The following is a 24,868-nucleotide window of genomic DNA, read 5'->3' on the forward strand; positions in this document are numbered from 1 at the left end:
ACACGTGCCTAATGAAGTGATGCAAGTAAATATACATTTTGATTACAGCACAAGAGACAGAGACAGGTATGATGTAATCATGTTGTCACACCGATATTATCACCAATATTTATTACAATCACATGTTACCAGTAAATCTTCAGTAATATTCTCTAATTTGATTAATACTCTGCGCAAATGGTTTCATTGCCACTGTCACTACATCTTCCAAGAACAAACAGCTGAATATCCTTCAAGGCTGTGAGAAAATTTGTCAGAAAATTATTATGTGGGGTGTTTCAAATTAAGCTTGAGCAACATGAATAATTGAAGCTCCTCATTCTTTATTGAGGATCACTGAGAAACCAAAACGCAAAACAATGTGTTATCAATAACACATGGCATTGTCCCATTGCTTGAGACAGACATTTGACTAATTGTGCTTCCTGACGGTACGACCATGATTGTATCAGCATTTATCTCTAGATAATTACATCTTCCCAAATCCAAACTTTGACGCAGATAAGACCAAAGTTACCAGGAAGTACTCGTAAAGGAAATTTTTACCAACTCATCAGCTTTACACTTGACTTTACAGTGCAACATGAAAATGGCTAACGGGAGACGTCTGTAGCCTATTCTTAGAGGGGCATTTCAGGAAAAGCAGATGTAAAGGGAAGAAAGCAGATGATTCCCACTGCTAACTAATCTTGAGACACTGCAGGCAAAAGTGTCCTAGTTTCAGACCAGTCCACTCCACAGAAACGGCACCTGGAGAGCGTGTGGACCTGGATGAATGATTGTGAAAGGCCTGGTAACAAGCTGTTTTCTGCTAATGATTGTTCCCTGTTTGAGGAGTCTCTGTCTAGATAAAGAGCTGCTCTGGGAAAGACTGAGTCAAGAGTTCATGTTTCTTCAGGGGAAATGTGTAACATAATAAATCAGTCATCATTTGTGAAAAAAAAAAGAAAGAATATAAAGTGTCTTTTCTGCATATTAGAAAGTGTGGATGCAGCAAAGCCCTGCCCCAACGACCTTGTGTTGTTTGTATATTGGGGACTTAAGTGTTTACTATTTATTGTTATGCTCTTTGTTATTGCTGCAAGACAAATTTCCCCACAGGGGCAATAAAGCTGAACTGAACTGAAATAAGAGGCACAGCACTCCTGGTTCCTTAGCAACCGCCTCCTGGTGCAAAGCCAGAGCTGGAAGGAAATGTGCGCAAACACACACACACACACACACACACACACACACACACACACACACACATGATCATACAAACCCCCCGACAAACGTACATTAAAACACACATTTCACCACTTTCATGTGTGATAATATAATTTGCAAGTCTGTGACACTACAGTCATTACTTTCCTGTCATCAGTGTCATTATTTGAGCCAACTGCATCACACACACACGCACACACATACACACACACACACACACACACACACACACACACACACACTCACTTAGAAGAGAGAGAGAAGAATACACATGATGAAGAATGAGTGTGCATGCGCGCATGTGACGTGCGCACATGCATGTTGGTATGTGAATATTTGCGTGTGCCAGAGAGAAAGAGGAAAGGAGCTCCGCTTGTTTATTTGCTTTTAAATTAAAAGCGGGTGTCGGCGCATCGGTGGTTCGCTTTGTGAATCAGTCAAGAAAATGAAGCCGGCTGCTGAGCTAATCTCTTAATGAATATTTCATGTTGCTTTACAAAACATCTGTGTAGGTTAAGCGTGTGACTGTGCACTACAGAAATGCTGCAGAGCAAACACGCACACACACACACACACACACATCACAGTGCCAACTTCAGTCTCACTCCTGACAGTTTCTCAAATACTTGTCATTCTTTCTCACATTCAGTCACATCCAACAGTACAGAAGAGGTGAAATAGTCTGTTGGGAAAATTCCTTCAGAATTCTATGACAAAAGAAAAAACAAAACATCTCTGGCTATTTCCTCCCAAAAAAAATAAAATAAAATATCTCACTCAGCGGACCCAATACAATATTTTTGTTCAATACACTGCAGCACCTCAGGAATTTCCAATAATTGTCTTCCTGTAAGACACCTTGAAGTTACACTGCAGTTTACTACGGGAACGAGTATTTTCATGACGGTACGTAAGTAGGGTATTTAGCTGTATGGCCTTTCCTGCGCTAAGTATAGCTTCACACTATGTATATATTCTGCCACACCAGGACTTGACTGGCTCTGCGGTACTTCATGAATACTGTATCTAACTATCCTGGGTCTGGTCCAAAACAAACGGCAAAGATCTTTTTTTAAAACTACATCATCAAATGCCAACACACACACACACACACAGGTCCTCACATAACAGCTGTGATTTGATTGGAAATATGATGCTGACATTAACGTGTTTAAAGCAGGAAGAGCAGTGTTGCACATTTGCAGAGTGAGAAGAGAAAAAAAAGAAAAAAGAGAGAGAGCGAGCGAGAAAGACATCAGCCAGGCTTCATTTTCTTGGAATCCTACCAAAAGGGGGCAGCCAAGGCAAACTCTAATGAGCCTTATTGGAGGAGGTCCCTTCCTTCCGCATCATTTTAACAGATTCCTCAATGAAGAGAAATTCCAAACATGCATACCTTCCGCCAGAAGAAAGCGTAAGGGAGGGGGAGTTGCTGCCTTAAATCCATATAAGTCGACCCGGTTTCACTGTGTGACCAAACAACCGGTGGTATCAAGGATACAATCCTCTATTTATAGATGCTCCTAATGCAGCCCTATTTCCACGCTGCTGCTCTCTGCAGATAGCTATGCAGGGCATTGTGGGTTTCCACTACTTCAAAGGAAAGGGACTACCTAACAAGGGGCTCCTCTTAAGATAAGTCGTCACCATCCTTGTAGTCCCCTGAGTGGGTATTTGATATGAACAGGAATAAATGAGAAGCATCAGCAGATTGATATTTGACCCTATTTAGGTCCATACTGTATTATACTAAGCAATTATTGAGGGACTACATTGCAATCTGAGGTAACAAAAACTTTGACAATAACCTGAGTCTGCAGAGTCAAATAAGTCAAACTGCTCAGAGTGGGGGTAGGGAGGTTTATGATCATGTTCCTCTCATACAGTAGTTACACAACCCCCCTCCCTCCTGCTCTTTCCCTGAGCAAACACAGTCAGGTCAGACACCATAGCCAACCACCGGCCTGCCCCTGCTGTTCACCAGAGCACTGCGACACGAGGAGTGGCCAGGTCCATTTCATCAATAGTAAACGAGACAACAGTCAGCGCTGAGGAGTCTTCCTTCTGAGCAGCCGGTGCATCCCTACAACCACCGTTACATAGGGGGAGGAGGAGGCATCACTAACAGGCTGAGAGACACTGTTTGTTTTTTGTTCCAAAGGTATCCTCCAGTCGCTGGACTATGTGAAGAATCTGCAGAATGTTCCAGGCCGCAGAGGATTCAAGGGGGAGAATGTTAATCCCTTGTTCCGCTGCAACAACACAATAACAACTTCACGAATTGCTACGGAAACCTGAGAGGAGGAGGCTATTTTAGCTACAGACATGATCATGGAGAAGTATGTGAGATAAGAAAACAGGAATATATATGTCTGGAAAATGACGACAATTATATGCAACAATGTTAAGTAGCAAAAAGAAAAAAGGTGATGTGAGTTGCAGCTGAGCAAAAGAGGTGGCAAGCATCAAATTTATTCCTCTGTCAGGCTGGCCTTGCCTTCCCCTTCTTAAAGCGCAGAATGCAAAGGGGGGGGGGTTTCAGGGCTACGTGACCCGTAGTCCTTCAACCATGCCTTACCTCTCCCATTTCACCACAGTCTGTATCGACAAAAAAAAAAAAAAAACAGCTTTTATCTGATAACAAGATGACTAGATTTCAACACTGTCTACTTGGAGAAGTGTGTGTGTGTGTGTGTGTGTGTGTGTGTGTGTGTGTGTGTGTGTGTGGTGGAAGGATGAGTTCTCACATTTTGGGTTCTCAAACAAATTAATGACATTACTGAATAAAAATGCCAGTGCATGAGAGGAAGCATTGCAATGCAGCAATGCTTCTCATCTGAATGCGAGTCATGCCCCGTTTGCTCGAGAGCACGCTGTGTAAGTAGACTACTACACTGTTTACACCGGGAGGCTGGTGACACGTTTACTGCCAGCAGGCCACTGCCACCTCTGAAGGTGAAGTATGGTGTGGAAATATAAGAAATTTTGTAAACTGATATCCTTTTCCCAAACCAATCATGGTTGTCAGCCATAGTGAAGCATAAAAAATGATCCAATGAAAGATGAAACATTTCATTCTTCATAACATATCAAAGCGCACTATGTTTTCCCTGTGTCATTGAAGATAGGCAGGAAGCGTGACAGACAGTTGGGAAATCATTCATTATTCACAGTGGGGCTCAGGGGGGGAGGGACAGCAGGGAGGAGGGTGTCAGGGAAGAGGAGGGTGGGGGTTAAACTGGGAGCTATCTGCTGGGCCAATAGCAGGCAGGCAGGGGAGGTTCTAATTCCGATGACTGACATGTTATTGAGTCTGGAGCAGAGATGGTAAACAAGTCCTCTCTTGAGCAGGCGTAGGGAGGGGGGGGGGGGGGGGGGGTTGTAACCATAGTGATTAAGCATGGCTTTTCCACAGATTCGGAGGAACCATAAGTTAAGGAAAAACCTGAACAGACGTAGCTTACTCAACAACAAGCCTCAGTAATATTATTCCTGTAAATACTGCTGACCCTTAACTGGAACACCAGCTAAATAACAAAACATGACCGGGTTATGAGGCAGCTAGGATGATCTTTTTTTAGTATTCTGCAGGAAGTAATGCATTTTATCTGACTGAGAAAAGCAAGTATAGATATAGTTTAAAGTTAAAGTTTGAAGAGCAAAAGAAGAACATTACCACCATCTACTTTGTTGTGACTGTATGATTTTGAAGTTTTATTAGTTTATTATAGTAGCTGCACATTAAGTGTCAATCACACCGTGTTTTTTGCTGCACAATATAAACAGGGCCATAGCTCCATTAGGACATGATTAAATTTCTACATCACTTCTATTTACCGACGTATTCACTCTGCTGCACACTACAATAATCCACTGCACTGTGGGGATGCAAAGCCTCCCACTCTGTGCAGAGTCAGAGCCAGTGAGCTCAGGTTACCAGAGCTGAGAGCGGTAACAGACAGTAAGGTAGCTGAACAGGAGTACAGTAGGAGACGGCAGCCCTATCATGGGCTGCTGCAGCCTGGTTCGCAGGCCGACCCCCCCAGCTCCCTGAGCTCCATCAGGCCACATCCTCATCCGGCAACCCGATCCTCCCTGGGAGCCCCCAGTGGATCACTCCAGACACTTGTTTAAACCACATCAGCCCAGACGGCCAGAGAGAGGATGCTTCCTCCACTCAGAGCCAAAGGCAAACCGCATCAGAGATTCCAGTGCTGTCTTACAGCTACAGTCTCAAGTCCCAGGATGGACTGATCTAATCTAAAGTGGTGTTTTTCACCTTTGTAGACAGAGTGTGTCTAGCTGTGCGTGTTCGGCAAGATCGACCGTTCTGCTGATCAGAGGGGTTTTTTTTCGGAGGGGGAACACTGCACAGCGTCATGATGTGATTTTCTCATGCAGACAGCTGGCTCAGGAGAGCTTGGCTAAATCTCTGTTCAGTCCTGTGCACAAAGGTGTGTGTGAGCCCATTCCTCCCCGTCCCAGTGTTTCTGGGTCTCTTCCACTCCCATGCCCACTAAAGACCAGCAATGTGTTTTTCACACAACTATGTGCTGGTCTGTGTGTTCAGGCATGCGTGGCATTTCCCCTCACTCGCGTTCAGTCACAACAACACACACACACACACACACACACACACACACACAGACACAGACACAGACACAGACACAGACACACACACACACACACACACACACACACACACACACACACACACACACACACACACACACACACACACACCCCTTCCTTCTACCCTCAGGCCTCGTCCCATTCTGCAGCTGCTGCTGCTGTTGTTGTTGTTGTTGCTTTGTTGTTGATTGCACTCTAACAGGACACAGGTATGCATCACCATCACATGTGAAAACACTTTGTGCTTTTATCACAGAAGAGGTAGAGGATGGTCTGAAAGCTATTAAAGACATGTTAAACAGTGGAAAAAGTGAGTAAGAAGATACATTTTAACTGATATTTTACAAACAAAATGCTGAATATATTGGCAAAGAATATTCTGATACGCTTTGATGTAATTCTTTACAAGTAAGTGTTCAGTAATAGCCATAGTAAGCCCATATTCTGGTTCTTAGACACCTTAATATGATAGGTAGGGACACACCAATATTAACCACGCGACTGAGGTATCATGATATCATATCACATTTAAATAATTATAATGTCGTAATTCTAGCCAGAGGAAATTCATACAAGCTGAAGGGATTGGTCGTTTATTTGATTAAACAACTGACAGAGAATAATCAAACATAGACAGGAAGTGGACATAACCATTGATAACAGATTGCAAATAAACACGTTCATGTCACTGTAATAAAGAGCTACTTCACAAAGAATTCAGAACTGACCAGTGAGGTCAAACCCCATAACTGAGCCTGGACCCAAGCTGAACTTCTGAAACCCTCTAGGCCTGATTTCTAGTAAGCCAGAAGTCCCAGAGTCGTACTACAGCTCTGGACAGAAGCACCCCTGGAGTCATATTTGTAGCATGAAGGCAGGCCTCTGCGGCAGTCTTCCTCATTAAATCAGACAACTCTCCAGTTTATTCTGAGGATTCTCTCATAGTGGTTGTTGCTGATTTGGGTCGTTTGAACAAGGAAAAAAATCTGCGTGACATTCAAGCTATTCAGCGGGGGCAATTCAAAATAATTGTAGTTTAATGGTTTTGTTTGTTTTCACCTCTCTGATTAAGCTCAATAATGGCATTGACCGAAACTATCATGTCATTGCCAGGCACCAAAAGTGACAAGCTGCACAGCTAAGCTAGATGCTAAAACAGGCATTAGTATGGGAAAAGCAACTTCGGGGAGAACTCTGGCAATGTTTTTTTTTTTTTTTCACACACATTCTGAGGTGTTTCCTCTCACTAAAAGTGGCTTCTAAAAATACCTGACTTCCCAGATCTGCTTCATTAAATACAGTGTGTTTCCTGGCAGTGCTGTGCTGTGCTGTGCTGTGCTGGCTGGCAAGTCGCGTTCCCTGGCCTGGCTGTTTTGCTGGCTGGGTGACTGGTTGGGGTTATTGAGAGCATCAAGCCTTCACATCTCTTCCTCTACACTTCACTGTAATCCCTCTAGTGAATGAAGAGGAGACACCCATGAAGATAGATCTGATAGATCAGACTAATGGTCGGTTACTTGTATAAAGTGTAAATGGTATCCATGACACACTGGCTTTATTATACGACCTGCAGAGAAACAGAGAAACATAACAAAGTGTACACATAAAATGATTTGGCTCAGGTGCTGGATGTTTGCAGGCTCAGTCTAACACATGGCTTTGTACCCACCTGTCCCTAGATATGCAGTAACCCAGAGAGAACCTCCAGCCATTCAGACTAATGTTGATTCTCTACACATTCAAACCGACTCTACAGCATTTCAATTATAAACACCTTTGTTTTTTTCTTCTTTTTTTTAAAATTACAGTACCTGTGAAATGTTGCAGGCAAACATATGCAGTACTTTTGTGTAACATTGTTACTCTGTACCCAAACTTGGTTCAGCCTATCATCACCAGGGCATCAGAATAGTAGTGGCTCTGATGCCAAGGTCTATTTCGGTAGATGACCATCTGCAGCTTTGCGGCACACGGTGCCCAGACTTCGTCCTGGCACGCTGTCCGGCATACATTCTCCCTGCTGGCACGATGTCTGGATTCAAAATGACACATCTTCATTTCACATTGACTTCAAGGAGGCCCTAATCCTGGTTAAGCATAGCAACATTTGCCTTGAGCTAAAAAGCTGACGGGGATAAGTTTGTGTTCATTGCGAACATTCCTACCAGGTTAAAATGGAGTGCTCTGCAAACACTGAGAGGGCTATTAGTCGATTACGCGGCTGATAGTCAGTGGACTGTAAATCCTGAAATTACGTTTCAGTTTGGTTATGTTTTATATGTGTATGTTAGGATTGATGTTTGTTTGTATGTGTACATCAGGGATCATATTTAGGACCATGTAACCAAGTCGGACATCATACACATAGCTTTGTGAACATTGCAGTCTCTCTCTGTATGTCTGACTGCAGTTTCCTTGTCTTTCAGATGACAGTGGCTGCTTGCTGGCACTTGCACACAGACTGCGGCGAAATGCTGTTGCTCAGCCCGTTTCTCCAGTGCATCTCCCTCTTCTCTTTGGGCTATATGCCTCAGCGTCTGCCACCTCAGTGGAGCCTGACGTTCTGTACAGTCCTATTAACCACTTCAAATATGACATCTGGATTTAGGGTTTCCTTTTTCCTCCATTTCATTTCATTTTCACAGTGAGTTTCTTGAGGATACACACAGGATCCTTTTTGTGAGGCAGCACTCGTTCTTTTAAAAAAAAAAAAAAAAGGACAAGCTGCGGGTTCAGCAGGGACAGTTGTGCCCAGAGTTAACATCTGTTACAACAGGACACTGATTCTCTCCAACCGGAGAGTCTGCACTGAGACTTTAGGCTAGCCTTTTCAAGTGTAATGGTCTGATAAGATAGCATAGTTCCAGATGGTATCACAGTTAAATGCAACTGTATTGATTCAGTATCTGTTGTATACAAAGCTTCATTTCACATGAAAGAGGCCTGTCAGGGGTTTACCTGTAAATACACAAACCTCATGCTTGTTTTGCCAATTTCCTATCTGCTCTGGGAGTTAAAAGCTTGCAGCTTGCAGGTACTTTATGGACAGCTGAACAACACAGAGGAATAAAGGCACTTACTGATGACTTTGTGGCGTGTTTGTACACTGATAAGGCCAAAGAGTAACAGTGATGGGAAATGTTTGGCAGTGTTTAACGATGTACTAGTTTTCCCTTGATCCTTTCACATAAAAGAGTATGCCTGAATACCAAAATTAGGGGCTACATTACCTTAAATGTCTCCTGTATTCCAAGTGGTTGAAGGTGACAATCAAACAGCCGGTGTGGGTTACCATTTAAACGCAAAGGCACCAATTACACTAAAAAGCCATTACAGTGCAGTAAACAGTGAACTCATAATAGCTTGTCCTCATTGGTAATTGGGTAACAACACCACCAAATATGGCAGTTGCACAAAGCCTGTGCAGTGGAGTGTAAAAAACGTCACTGTTTACAAGTCTCTGAACAAATTGGGAGTTACGTCACCTTCAGTTCAGTTTCACTCACAGGCTCAGCGCAGACACGGCTCCTCAGTTTCAACCTAAGTTTCGGTGGTAATCACATTTTACCATGACGCAAGTCTCCCATTCACCTCTGGTCTTAAATACAAGCAGTACAGTCATGTTACAGAGAGCATGGAAATCATTGGAGTAACAAACTGTAGTCCCCTATCTAATCTCTTCCTTGTTTAGTTTAGGGACACGGTTTCAGTGGGAAATCAAACACAGGGAGCTGGGCTCAACAGCCTGATATGATATATGTAGAACGTGAGACTGGGAGTAGGAGTTTTGGCTACAAGGGCTTAGGGTAGGCACGGGGGTCAAAGGTCAGAGGCTAGAGGCCAAAGGCCCACGATGGGGCAGAGTATGGATAAAGCTGTGCCTGGCCATACTATGCCAACAGCAGAAGAGGGCAGCGGATGTGGATGGAGCAGGACAGCTGACGGGCCATAAACAGTCCCCAGCCCACACTTCCTATTGGTTACCGGTGACATCATGGTTCTATCCCCATTTTTCACCTCCTCTTTTCAGGGTGGGTGGAGAGTTCAGTTCTTCCTCCTCCTCCTCCTCTCTTTCTCTCCACTCAGCCAGGCCGTTTCCCTCTCTCTCTCTCTCTTTCTCTCCATCTCTCTCTCTCTCACACACACACATACACACACTCAGCTTTATTTGCCCCCTTTTAGGGACCTCAGCAGCTCACATGGCCACCCTTGTACAGGAGGAGGGAAGAGAGAGGGAAGAAAGGAGCAAGAAAACGAAAGGAGAACGAAAGAACTATAAAGGAATGAAACCCATCTATCTATCTATCTATTCTTTGATGGAGGTGCGTGTGAGTTGTCTCCCTCCGTTGGTGTGGAAACTACAGGCTGTGAGTGTGACACTCACAGGACGTGGCATGCACACAGGGCTGCAGAGTGTACCCTTCATAGTTTCCCCCCTCTGCCACATCACACTTAGTTACCATTAATGTCCACCATGTGGTCTCCAATGGGTCAGCGCATGCTACGTTAGCATGAGGCAGAATGAGACACACACGCACACACACACACACACACACACTGCACATATGCTACAATTTTTTTTTCCTCAAGCAAGCCTTTCTTAATTAACACAAGCCAAGTGAGGAGTTTTGTTTGGTGCATCATGCTTCACAATCTGTTATTGTGAAAGGTTAGGTCTGACATTTTCACTAGCAGACAGCTCACTAAATTACCAGCTGGGCTTCACTGTGATATGTCTCCAGTAATGAAACAAAAGGATGCTCAAAGGGAAAGAGAAAAAGACACATAGAGAGAAAGAGAGACCCACGGAACAAGCGTATTGAGAAATAATTGCCTAATATAAAAAAGATGTGCTGGAAGAAAAGGAAGAACATACATGTAGCTGAGGGATGTGGCTGTTTGGGGAGGTCTTAATCACAGGGATCGATCCCTGTGCCAGACAGGTGTTACATGTCTGATGAGGAGGGCTGCAGGAAAGGTGACAAGAGTGAGTTTAAATCAGCCACATCAGCTGACCTTCCTGTGCTCTGCAACAGTCAGATGCAGTGTTCAGTCCAGGATCACATCCCTCCATTAGAGATTAGCTTTTAGTCGGATTAAGGAGGAGTCAGTGCACGTAGGAGAGGTGAAATGTCATCATAGCACCGCAGGAGGATATCGAGGGGGCTGCAGTGGGGAACAGGGACAGGGTAGAGGGGTTTGCTGGCACTGTGGCAGATGGAGAAGGATCTGCGGTGACCCTGCATGGACTCCACAAAGACTACATGTTAAACCATGTTCAGCCCAGGCTGTCACGGCAGAGCACTACAGCTCCTAAGCTCCCTCCCATCTAGTGTGTCCTCCTACGAAGATGTTGAAGCAGCATCATTAAAAACTACAGGTGTGACCGTATGGTAAATCAGAACATTCAAAGGATGGCACAGAGGGCAGAGAGGACACATGCCAGTAGAGAGGCAGAGAAAATGGGCAGAGAGAACAAGCCAGCCACCAACCACAGGAAGTGCTAAGCCCCCACCGTGTCAAACATAAGACTTCCAGAAATGACTGAAACAAAATACCCACGCTTTCTCCCCCAAACAAACAATGACCTCCATTGTGAAATGCAGTGGCACACTCGCAGTCAGGGGAGACATAAAGACACAGTTTGAAAACAGTGGGCCATACCCCGCCCCCCCTCCTCCCTCTTTCTCTCCTCTCCGGGCCACAGACAACTTTCTCCTTCAGCTGGGACATAAACAGGGGGCACGCAACACTGTGGCCCACTTTGGAGCAACCCCACTTAGAAAAAATATGCCTTTGTCTCCCTGTCGTTCCAGACCTCACACGACTCAACGGACCAGGCTGCAACAGTATTAGAGCACCAACAGGGGGCCTAAGCCCTGGGAGAAAGGCACGCTGCACTGCAGACATGTCACACACATCCTGAGAATGTCAACACAGGTCTGAAGAGCCCCCCCCCCGTCATGATTCAAAAAATCTATGGCTTCTCATAATAGGAATAAATCAATAATAATATTATTTTTAAATGGATACATTTAGTACAGCAATGCATATATTGACATAGAGGATTTTCATCTACATTTATTCAACCAGCAGTGCACACACAGAACACTTCTAAAAGACAACATATATACCACAAAGTACACAATACTCTTTTTTTGTGTCTCACAGTTTGAACTCTTGCTTATGATAATATTTCAGTCTTCTCTTTCATCCTCAGTTTCATTCAGCCTGAGGGATGTCCCCAAACAGATCACTTTTACATCAGTTTCATGCCATTCTTAAGAGCTCACTCTGCTCCTCTCACGTATGTGTGGGAATCTGCGGAAAGAGGACACTGCACCAACCGCACACACTGCGTGCACAGGAGGAGCCGGCTCTATATCTACTTGAGAACTACTGTATCCCTGCTGTCCCCAGATGCAGTAATTTGTTGGGTGTTATTTCATAAATGTCTTGTTAACTATTATTGGTCTGAAAGCCGCCAAATTGCACATCATGAACTGTAACAAATGGAGGGCCCGAGGCTGTATTTACTGTTCCACGGTAGCACTGCAGCTCTGGAAATGGCTCAGAAAAAAAATAATAATAAAAAAAAAAATCACTACACCTAGTAACAGATGACACAAGGACCCTTTGTCACGTTTATATTCCTAATACAATATTATCTTAAGGAAGTGACATGGTGTTAAACATTGCCTGCGCCTGACTGTGCTCCGAGTTACACATTGTCTAGTCCTCATTTTTTAATAATGAAATCACAACAAGAACCCAAAGGAGAGCGGGATTCACACCTGCTAGATCAGTGATTTCCTCCAGAATGCACTTAGACAAACATGAATGTGCACACACACTCACATACTTTCGAACAGCCGGTGCTGGGCTGGCTACAGACAGCCAGGGGACACATAGCTGGCTGAGAGAGGGAATGGGAGCACGCTGCTCAATCAATGAGCCATCAATCACTCACACACATGGACGCACGCACACACACACACACACACACACACACACACACACACACACACACACACACACACACACACACACACACACACACACACACACACACACACGGCGAGACGGAGCAAACACAGGAAACAGGAGACCATATCCTTTAACTACCACTCAAAAGAAAGTCATCAAAGAGCTGGCTCTGACTCCAGGCCTTTTTCCATGGCCAAATTTCCAAGCACTGCTTTGTCTTGTGGTGGTTTGATTAGAGCTAATATTACTTTGCCCTGACCCCTCTCAGAGGAGTTGTGTGAGTGTGTGTGTGTGTGTGTCTGTGTCCTATACAGTCTGTTGCACCACAACAGCTATCTGCTATCCTAACTAGCCCACTGCTGCAGGGCCTCACTGTACTCTGCTGAGCTCTCAGACAGCAAAGGGTTGTGAAAAGGCTGGCAAGGAGGTGGTAGCAGCCATATAGTAATAGACTTCTGTCATCTATTTGGTACTAGGAGGAAAGGCTGGGAATCATTATTATTTTTATTACAGAGTAATCTGTTAATGATTTGACTTTATTTTACAGGTACATGATTTCAAAATAATGTCCCAATGTTTTTCAAATTGTTTTTTGGAAAGGTGTCTATATGAAAGAGAGACAGAGGTAAATTGGTAGACTTCTGATTAACTGATTCTAATGAATTAGTAAGAAAATCAAGAGGCTTTCAGTCAGAGCACACGGGTTCAGCTGAAAATGAAACATTCAATCTCGCTACGGGCAAACATACAATTCTACACATACTGTATGAATAGTAAATAGTATATAAAAGTTTCTAATAGTACATTAATAATTCATGGTTTTACATGGAACAGCTGTAGGATATTCCTATTTCCCAAGAATCACTAACGATTTACAAAGTTCGTTCCAAAATACTTCTTAGGAAATTATTAGAAAATGACACACCCATAAAATAAATGTTTTTTCTGTTTCTGAATGTACAGTATATCTTCTCTAAAAAGTCAAGAAATTAAAAAATGTCCATCACAGGTTCTGAGAATCGGGGACATAACCTTTCGAAATGACTTTTTCTTTGATTTCAGTCCAAAACCCAAATACATTCCATTTGAAATAATCATTCATGTTTGAGATGCTGACGCTACTGAATGTTTGGCAATTTTGCTCGATCAATGACATGTATGATGAATGGATTATCAAAATTGGTACTTTTTGTGAACCCTCAATAAACAAATAGTTTCAGCACTACACCAGAGAGTCATTGGCAGAAGCAGACAGCCCTCCAGATCAAAGGGACATTCCAGCATTTCTTCCCAGCCCCATTCTGCCTGCAGGAGCACATTCCTGCTACATGTAGGCAACGCCAGGCACACCTGAAGCATGTTATTACTGCATCGCCTGTCCTCGAGGGGGGAAAAACACGAGTTCACCGAGTTGCCCTGAGAGCAAGTGAGCTCACCCAGCTCTTACACTGTGTTCCCAATGTGTCTTGGACGCAGAGCACGTCCAACACGTAAACAAGAGTTTTGAGTCGTCTCCAGGCTGAGCAGCTCCTTTTCTGTAGCCTCGGGGGGTGAGGGGGCGGGATCAGCAAAGTTAATGTACACAGTGAAGAGTAAACAACACCAGAGGACGTCCTCGTGTCCCTGAACATGTGACAGCTTGCCCTCCTGTCTGCACTGTCATTCTGTGTCAGCTCTCATTACCTATAGCACTACACGACCGGCACTGACTGACTGACTGACTGACTGACTAATGGCACCTGCTACCTAATGCTGTATGGGTGAGAGTACGGGGGCTGGGATCACCATGACAACGCAGAGGTTGACCTCTAGGCTGATTGGCTCTTAGAAATATAATCCATCAATTATTTATTTATAATACATAAGAAACAACTTTCTGTTTTGTGTTTTGAGGTGTTAAACATTTAGAACTTATAGAGCAGAAATAAGGGGTCGTGCTTTAAATTGCCACCAAACAAAAACATGACTGCCAACTTAGGAACAAGCTAAACCAAACTTTCATCCCCTCACACAGCCCATCTGTGGCGATTCTTGTCTTGATTCTTGACCTCACTGCCTTCACAAAGGTCTTGTCGGCTTATTCAACAACAGCCGTAAGTTATTTGGTTAGCGCTACAGCACCCGGGGGATATACAAATGAAAGGGTGGAGCAGGCCTGAACATTCAACCCCTCTCCCTTGACACAAGACACCCCACCCCCCCTACACCCCACCCCCCTCCGTCTCAAACCCCCCCTGGTCCCATCAGGCATCAAACAGAGCTGCACGCCCCTAACTCCCCGCAGAGACCCAAGGACGGCCATGCCAGCATTGTGTCGGTGGTTTAAGAGTCAGCTAGCGATGGGAGCGGGGGATCAATACGTCTTGGCAGCTCAACGCCTCATGTCATCAGCATCCATGTAATATACTGCCTCAGAACAGGAGAACAGAGGATACACTCTGCGTGACCTCGAAGACAACAAAAAGAAGAATGTGACAGTGGAAGAAAAAAAACGGTGCTTGCCTGGATACAGTTCTCAAGAAGCCTTTGAAGAATAAGTTCAATTCTATTGACTATTGCATCCTGAAAACACAAAGTGAGAAACTGGAAGGAAACAGTCTCAATTACCCAATTAATACTGTCATAGAAACAAGGTCTCTGAAATAAATATGTGAATAAATGTGTATTCACCAACACTCGCCTCTGAGGAAAGGAAGTCTGGGTATTCTGATTCCAAGAGAAAAATTGTAGTCTCTATTTACTACATACATACTAAATAACAGTGCAAATAAACTAGTGTGTACTTGTCTGGTGAGGCCCCTGGGACTCCACTTTAAAACAACAGTGGCTTAGATTTCATGGTGCCGGTGACCGGGACAACGGGGGGAGCATGAGAATGATGCTTACCGACAACACACCTCACAGATAAACAAATGCAGCTCAAAAGCCAGAAGTCTCTCTTCAGCAAAGCTGGTGAAGACATTATGAAAGTGTTGAGGTGTGCCTGTTACTTCTCATTGTGAGGATTGATCTGCTGTGGCTCCTAAGCGAGCAGCCTGAGGCGGAAGCTCAGCCCAAATTGGGCCTTTGTTCCAGACTGCACAGTGTCTCAGCAGAAGCATGAACAAAACACAAACACACAAAGCCTGTGAAGAGGCGAGAGTGTATGTGTGTGGGCCTACCCGAGGCTCCTCCTCAGCCCGAACAGTCACACACACACACACACACACACACACACACACATAACCAACCCTACCACAAGCGCCTCCGAGCCGCGTCTCACCCACCCACACACATACACAACACACAACCTGACCCGCCTCTCCTCTCGCTCTCTCTTCTTCCTTCTTCCTCTCTCTCTCTCTCTCTCTCCTTCCCACCCTCATTCATAAAATGGCCGCTTCACAACTCCAGCTGCTGGCACAGAATTTATGGATGAGGGGTCAGGGGCAGCAACGGGCCAGGAGGGACTTGTTTGTTCTATTTTTCCCCTCCCTTCCATCTCTTCATACGCCCTCCTCTGTCTGTCTAGCCGTTTCCATCCCGCAATCACGCTAAGATTTGTCCCCCTAATTCTCCTCTTAACATACACCAGCCTTCCTCATCCCTGTCCCCTTCCTCCTCCTCCTCCTCCTCCCCCTCCCCTTCCCCTCCCCTCCCCTCCAAAACAAACCTGATACCCTCATGGCCTGGGAGGGAAACTGAAGCTATGCGTCTGGCAGTGGAAGGCAGGAGCAGAGCAAAGCGGGGGCAGGAGCAAGCGCTGGTGGCTCCTCCTCAGAGGCCAGCGAGAGGGGAACGGGGACATTCTCAAGTTCCATCCCTGGAACACAACCTCCATGTTTCTGTAGTTTTACCACATCACACACACACACATGCAGACTCTCGAGGCATGCTTTCAAAGCAACATGAGATTCATTGCTATGACTTTTGTTTGTTTTTTTTTCTCTCCAACTCTTTGTAGTCCAGAAATACGAGATTTTTTTTTGTACCCAAACATTTTTGCAAGGTGCTATTTGTGTAGGACGGACAATCTTTGTTCAAGGAGTGACAAAATAAGGCAGGGCAAATAGATTGTGTACCTGGGAAGCTCATTCTAGACTGCCTGAGTTTTATAAACTGATCAATCAGAGTGAGTGCACAGAGTGAGTGGTTCAGGAGAGAAGACAAAAACTACAGTGCCAGAACCATTCTGACAACACCACAGGGTGCAATAATAAGTGTCACCATGTGTGTATTTTTATGTTTGGAGGATGTGTGTGTGTATCTAGTCTGAGGTGAATGAGTGCATGAGCACTAATGCACCCCCCCCACTACACCACTCTGCAGCGTCTTCTGCTGTAAGCACACAAATTAAAACTCACTCAAGCAAGTGCTTTGGCTGCCACCTCCTCCCACCCTCCCCCCTTTCCATCCATCCATCCCTCCATCCATCCATCCATCCATCCATCCATCCCTCTCCTCCTCCCCTCTCTGCCCTCTCTCCGCTCCTGCTGCTGCAGCCCCAAACGGACGAGGGGACAAGGAAGGAAGGAGGGAAGGGACTGAGGGGCCGCAGCAAAGCCAAAGAGACCCACCTCTTGCTGGAATGAGTTTTAATTTGGGAGGGTGGGGCTGGGCCTGGGCTTCTGTGGTAGGACAAGCACATGTGCCACACAAAAGGGGCATGTGTTTAGTCCGTGGCGCACACACACACACACACACACACACACAGTGACAAGGGTCAGTCTTGGGATAAAAGAGAAAAGTCGCCTGCATGCTGCTCCTCACAAATGACATGTCTCCTGTTTCTACATCATACATCTAAATGAGGACGCCAGACTTAACTATATATATCTGTAAAAGAAAAAAGGTATGATCTAGTTATATAATCTCTGTACTAGTTATGGAACTGTTACTGTGCATCTCATAAAAGCAGCACATTCAGTTGTTCAGCTATAACCAGGATATTGCATTTCCCCTCCTCAGCCCACAGGCTTCAGCCCACGCAGGCCACCTTCAGCCCACCCACCACCCACCCTCTCTGCCTGCCTGTGTTTCAGTCCTGGCCCCATTCCACTCTAACTTTCCACAGATGGGCACGGAGCTGTGTGGACGTGCGTTGAGCATTCAGTGTACGTGCGTCAGTCGCACCACAGCCCAGGGATCAGAGGATCAGAGGTGGAGCTGAGGGACACAGGGGTGGGGTACGTGCAGGAGGATGGCAATGTCAGACTCCATATCTGAGCTGGCAGAGCAAAACAGGGACAGCAGCGAACGAACGAACCAACATCCAGGCTGTGCTGCATAGTGTGGTTACGGCTGCCTGGCTATTTATATGTGTCCCTCCTTCAGAGAAGGAAGCCGCTCCTATTGGATCCAGATGTGAGAGGAAGGACAGACAGCAGCCCGACTGAAAGGTGGCAGCCTGGACCCAGCGGAGGTTCTGCTGCTGCACAGCTACTGTGCCGTCATTTAGGAGACAGCACCTTAAGTCCAATATGACAAAGCACAAAGATGAGGCTACATTCACCTTCACAAAAATTTGCTGCACGATTGGGCTTGATAGAGTGAAAAATGCATTGAGGTGTATTATCATCTTGTTCCTTTAGATGTAAAAAAAAAAAAACAACAAAAAAAATACACAACCACAAACAAATGAACACAAATGTATAATGTATAATATGTAAAATAAAAGAAATATGGTGATGTTTCATTGACTCCTGGGATGAAGTGGTTAAGGTGAAAAGCGTTCTTCTGACACGGTAAGGTTGCAGCCCCATCACAGGCTTCAGAGATGAAATCACGCTGCTCTCAATCAGCCAACTAACATAACTTAACACTGCTCTCCTCCTCCTCCCTGTGCCTGACCATGGCACTTGAATGACAATGAGTACTTGTGAGACAGGGCTAAATGTGTTGTGACCCCTGATGATGGATCGCCAGTAGCCGGCCCCCAGTGAGCTACGAGCCCATTGATCCACCAGAGGATCCAATGACACATCATCAATCCCTAGGCTGAGCTCCCAGAGATGCAGAGGTGGAGACTAGGCAAGGCGAAGATAGGGAAGAAGACCCTTGATATTTTCCTCCAGAATAAGCTTGGATGATGGAGGAACTCGTCTGTCTGTCTGTCCATCAGTGCACAGTCCCCTCTCGACTGCTTGTTGTCCTTCTGTCTAAGTCGGGCTCTCACAGCCACTGGATATGATACGGCAGACAACAGAGGCTGTGCACAGCTGCTAATCTAGTCACATCTGGTTCTATCAGCCCACACTTATGCCTCGTCCACAGTGAATGGATACGATAGGGAAGAGTATTCTCAGAAATGACACACTGATCCCTTGATCCACTGTTGCATCAGATATGTCTGGCATGAGAAAGTTGATGCAAGTTCACACACGCACACACACAACACAAACACACACACACACACACACACACACACACACACACACACAAGTGCTGTTTGCGGTTGTGGGACGTGAGGTCTGAACAGGAGCCATTGTGGACTGCGCTACCAGGCAGCCACACTGACTGGGGCCCATTCGCCCCTCTGATATGGCTCGAGTCTGAACACCGACGTCAGCCCACAGGCAGCCCGCGTGACGTCAGCACATGTGTGCTTTGACCAGGCGCCTGAATGAGTCGGTTTCACAGAGAGGGAGGTGGAAAGGATGGGAAGGAAGGAAAGCACGATCCGGATGTCACAGTCATTTGTGGCCCCCCAAAACAGAAATTGAGATCGGCTTTGATTAGAGCAAGCAAAATAAAACACCAGTGTTTCACAGCGAGCATCACTGTCAATGTAATGGTATAATTATGTGTCTGCTCTCAAATAACTCTGAGGCATTCGTGGTGCCCACAGTAAGGCCAGTGTTCAAATAAAATAGCACTGTCTGGTTGACCAGCGGCTGCTGGCTTGTACTTAAAGAGATGTGATACAGATGGCAAAGGAGCAAGCAATAAAAGTAAATCATTTCACCAGTCAGGGGTACATCAGTGTCATTCCAGATTGGATAAACAGGTTTCTTGGAACAAAATCAGACCTTTGCGTAAGTCAATATTCTCCTCTGTTCCCTACACTTCTTGTGTAATACAATGTTCTGTTTTCTCCGTCCAGTGCAAGGTAACAAAGGCAGCCACGGCCAGTGATGTATTGCATTAGCTAATAAATGACATCCTGATGCTGAGCTAACCGAGTTGTCTGTTTGACGAAAAGTGCTAGGAGGAATGTCTCAAAGTTGAAAAAATAGGTTTGCCCGTGAAATTCAATTTTTCTCTTTCTGTCTCACAAGGACCGACACACGAATACTGACTCCAGAGCACATTCCATTGATCCCTGTGTCGCCCCTTGCACCCTCCTGTTACCCGAACTGCTGGCTCCACCCACCCAGGCCACCCGGCACAAGGGAAGCGGGAGAACGGTCCGGTATTCCACAGGCCTACGTGCTACAGGACACAAGTGCACAACAGTACACACACACACACACACACACACACACACACACACACACAGAAGGGCAAGGCGAGGGGGCCCCTACCCTCACAGCACACCCCGTCACACTCAATCACAACAACACACACACAGACTTGAAAACACTTTGGCACAGGGCAGAACATGAAAACGGAAATGTTTTCTGATTTCTTTGGAGTATCTGTTGCCTTCAGACCACTGTCTGGTCAAAAGAGCACGGAGCTCCACCTGCCACCCCGGCCACAATACTATCAAAACAGCTTTGAACTTGGGGCTGTTGACCAATGAGGAGTAAAGAGGGCCAAATGGGCTTAAGTCAGAGCCCAGACTGCCCACTGCTCTCCTAAGCCTGTTTGACCAGCTGTCTGTCTGCCTAAAGACAGACTAGAGAGCTCCTCACGCGCACACAATCACCCACTTGAGGGAGGGAGCACCAAACACACTCCAACCTTCGGTCACCCCTCCCATCTGCTGCACCAACCGCCAAAATCAAATCAAAACAATAGCAAAGAACCTGCGCTTGGCTTCCTTCGTGAAAACACACATATTTATCCCCATCACACATTTATGGTGCAAGGTGACATGAAACCTAAGCATGGAATCTTCCTGAGTCATCAATTGGATGTTTTATTTAGTTTTTCCTTCTGATGTAGTTTCAGCTTAAAAGTTTATTATTTAATTTTATGTTACATGTTTTACTCTGTGTTGAGTTCAACTTCTTGAGACCATGTTAGAAATACTGTAAGTGTTATTCCTTGTATTCAGTGAGAACCCTAAATGAATCAAATGCATGTTCACTTAACTTTAACACAGGGATCCAATATTACATAGAAAATACAGAGTGTGTTACTACACTGCAGTTTTGAAGTGTGACAGACAGGAACTATGTGTGAGAGCATCCTGCAATGTGTGTGAATTTCTTCCTCAGCACTGCATTTTCCTCCACTGTCTTGTCGTCAGAGGGTGGCAAAGAGCAGGTTCACTCAGTGGGATAGAGTTTGTTAGACCTCCCTCATCAGTGTACTATGTGCCCCCCCCCCAGCTCTCCCTCCTCCCCTGGCCAACATTTCCTCTGGTGCTAACCAGATAGTGCTGAGAGATGAATGACTACATTAATTGTCTTTGATAGCTCAGGGATCTGCCTTGTGCACAGGAGGGAACAGTGTGTATACATGCACTGGACAGGATCATTTTAGTGCAACTCTGTAAGTGTGTGTGTGTGTGGCTGTGTGTGAATGCACTTGCACGCGCGTTCACGGAAACAGCTGAAAAATGCTAAGTTTGGACCACGCTTAATGGGCGTTTCATCCCTGTGCACCCACTGTCTCCCGCTCTAAATGAAGCTCATAATGGAACATGGCAGCAGGCTCTTAACCCCACTTGCTCAGATGGACACATGACTGCATTTGGTCTCGTGCTCCCCCCCCTCTCCTCAGAGGTGAGCCCCTGTCAGGCAACCACAACTCTACCTCGTGCTCTCACATTGCTGCAGCTGTCAGGGAAGGCCCAAAGGACTCTGGCCTGTTTCCTTAGCTCACCGAAGAGACACTCCTCTCAGACTTCCTCCCTCATTCTCTCTCTCTCTCTCTCTCTCATTGTTGTTCACACACATTTTTCCCCTCAATGAGATACATCCCCGCAGCAGGAGAGCATTGCAATGAACACCTGTGTCAAAGCAGCCACAGGTGTCCAGCCGTGATACATGGCCTTACCCACACATCTGGGAGATCTTAGGATTCGCTGTCACCCAAAACATCAGCCCGCAGACTGTGTGGGAGAGCTCTGCCTGCAGGGTTTGCCTGCATCTGTTGTTGTGCAGCGGTGCTGTATCATTATGGCACCTTTCTCCAGAGGGTACCTCTAATCCAGTTACAGATTTAAACAAGGGAAATGGTTCCAAGGCATCCATCCCACTTATCCTCGGATCACAAGGAGAACAGAAAAGCTTCTTGTCAACCCTGCAGGGACTTCAAAGGGTTCAACAGTCTAAACATTTGTAGAAATTTGTGGAATTCAACATTCTTAATTGCACCTGACCCGTAAGTACACTTGAATTCCGGCCCATTAATCAAATCCTGTAATGAATCAGGCAAAGCTTAAAAGATGCTATATGCAAGTATTTTAGAACAGAACGCGAAGAAATAACAGTTTTGACATGTCAAAGATGTGTGTATTGTGTTGCAAAGATATCTACTGAAGTTAACATGCTCACCAGCTAGCCCCAGCCCATACCGTCTCGTAATACCTCTTTGTATCTCAAGAGGCAATAGTGAGTCACTGTCGTGTCCAGTAAGCCCTCAGTCCAACATGAGAGGATGAAGAAGTATCGCTGCCCAGGGTGCATATGCGAACCTCTTGTCAGTTATGCTGAAGGTATTGAACAGTAAAGGCAACGATGGCTGAAGCTCCTGACAGGTGACCATTATCATCACCACCATCGCCCACTCCCGGCAAGAAACCACATTCGGCAGCAAAGAAAAGAAATATTGAATAGAAGAATAGAAATAAAAAAGCAAAACAAAGAGTGGCATTGCATTCTACCTCTGGAGACAGCTCTCGGCAAGTAAAGGAATGAAGTTTGACACTGAACTCACAACGTTTCTTGTAGACTGTTAAGCAAACAGCTGTTGTAGTGATAGCAAATACTTACATATAGCACCTTTAAACAGGGAGTGTGAGGCATGTGAGACATGTGAGACAGAGAGAAATATATGTCTATTAATTCTTATTTACACTGGAGGAAATAGCAGAAGGGCAGGGAACCTGGCACTGACTGCAAGAGACAGTGAGCAGCCTAGTAGTAGATGCCATAGTGGCATGACATCCAAAGAACATGATCGTATATCTCTGGGGTTAAGGAAGAATGTACGTGACCAAGCCAAGAGCAACAACTTCAATACATCTGGACCTTTCCCACTCCACAACTCCATATAGAAACCGTCAGCACTCCACATAGCTCTGAGCCAAGCCCACATACACTATGTCTGATGGTCTGAATTGGAACCAGTCCAAATAATGGGACAATGTGACATCATTTCATTTCACAGGAGAAGCGACACAACCAAACATGGCCTTTTACAAAACAGCTCAATCACACTACCTAAGTAGAGTAAAATAATAGATGTGTCGTCACTGGCTAATCAGTGTTATAAGGAATAAGAGGGAGTGGAATTTTCTATAAATACCCTGATTCGTTGGGGTCTTAAAGGCTAAACACCGCATTCTGCAGAAGCTGAGCTGAGTGCAAGTGACGTATCAGCGGATCACTTACTGTCATGCATTCTTTATTCGAGCTGTGTCCCTCTTGATAGCCTTAGGTAACCTTACAAATCTATGCTAAGGAAAATGAGGTTAAAGTGGAAACAGGTTTCCAAACGAGAACTGCTGTGTGATGCTAGGCCTGAACAAAAGCGGTTTTACTTGAGACTCTCTTGCTGGTCTGGTGCACGGTGCCCAAATGCCAAACATCCGCTGCTCTGGTGTCCACAAAGAAAACACAACATGATAGCCTTCTAGGACTCATCCATATTTTCCACTTGATTCTATACTGGAGCAAAATGACACAAGGAAAAAGTAATGAGTCATCCAGTATGAATGCTGGCTTACATTGTTTAGCCATGCTGATCCAGTGAATGGGGGTTATGGAGAAAGCAAGGCTGTTCAGTTGCCACAGGCCTGGACAAGCTGAGAGGTAGTGGATTGAGAAATGAAGTTTTTAGAGGACAGGGGTTATGTCCTCTTTCTGTCTGTGACATTACATAAAGGCACCGGTGTTATCCTTTTGTAACAGTGGAAATGAACTGTACTGACAGCAAAGACAGTAGTCTTTTATGTAATCCCTGTCCAGACCGAGGCATTTTTTTTTTTTTTTTTTTTATCCTGGGTAAGCAGGCCAACAGTGCCCACAGGCTGAGAGGTCTTCCAGCTCAGCAGCTGTTCGGGTGAGGATCAGCAGGAGGATGAGGAGGAGGAAGAGGCCGGAAAGGAGGACATCAGATGAGGAAGAAAGTGCATGGGGGGGCAGCTGGGTGACAACATAGGGAGGAGAGTTGGTGTTGACAGCTTTCAGCTATAGAGTTGGTCTAGAGTTTATCAGACGAAGCAAGTGATGAGGAAACAATAGGCATTCTTCCAGTTCTCCCTGTGAGGGTCAGACAGTGAAAAGAACAACCCCCCCATCCCTCACGCACGCACACACACACACACACACACACACACACACACACACACGCTGTGCCCCACAAAAGCATTTAAAGCAAAGCACTGTTTGTTACACAAGCTTTAACTAAGGCGTATACCGGGCATTAAGAACAACAGACAATTTCATAAGGCAGACATGACATCACCAAGGGAATAATACTAACACTGTGACAATATGTAAGACGCAGTAAGCCTGAGTCAATACCAATTGGCTCGTTTAACAGAATCTGCCCATTGTCTGGCCTCTTTGGCCTCGCTCATTCCTCATTACCGTTGTCTCCCCTCTCCTTATCTCTCTCATAGACAGAGGAATCTACAGTATGCAATAAGAATGCCAGCAGGGAGACCAGCCGCAAGACTGAACTTAAGTAACCCTGGCTGAGGGGGTAAAATGTTACACAGCAG

General features: G+C 45.4%; 1 protein-coding gene across 1 annotated transcript in view; it reads right to left on the reverse strand.

The window, feature by feature from the left end:
- igf1ra (insulin-like growth factor 1a receptor) overlaps positions 1-24,868 on the reverse strand; it is an 80,115-nt gene that overhangs the window by 24,795 nt on the left and 30,452 nt on the right. The gene's annotated exons all lie outside the window — the stretch shown is intronic.

Source organism: Seriola aureovittata, chromosome 10, assembly GCF_021018895.1.
Source record: "Seriola aureovittata isolate HTS-2021-v1 ecotype China chromosome 10, ASM2101889v1, whole genome shotgun sequence".
NCBI classification, from domain to species: Eukaryota; Metazoa; Chordata; class Actinopteri; order Carangiformes; family Carangidae; genus Seriola; species Seriola aureovittata.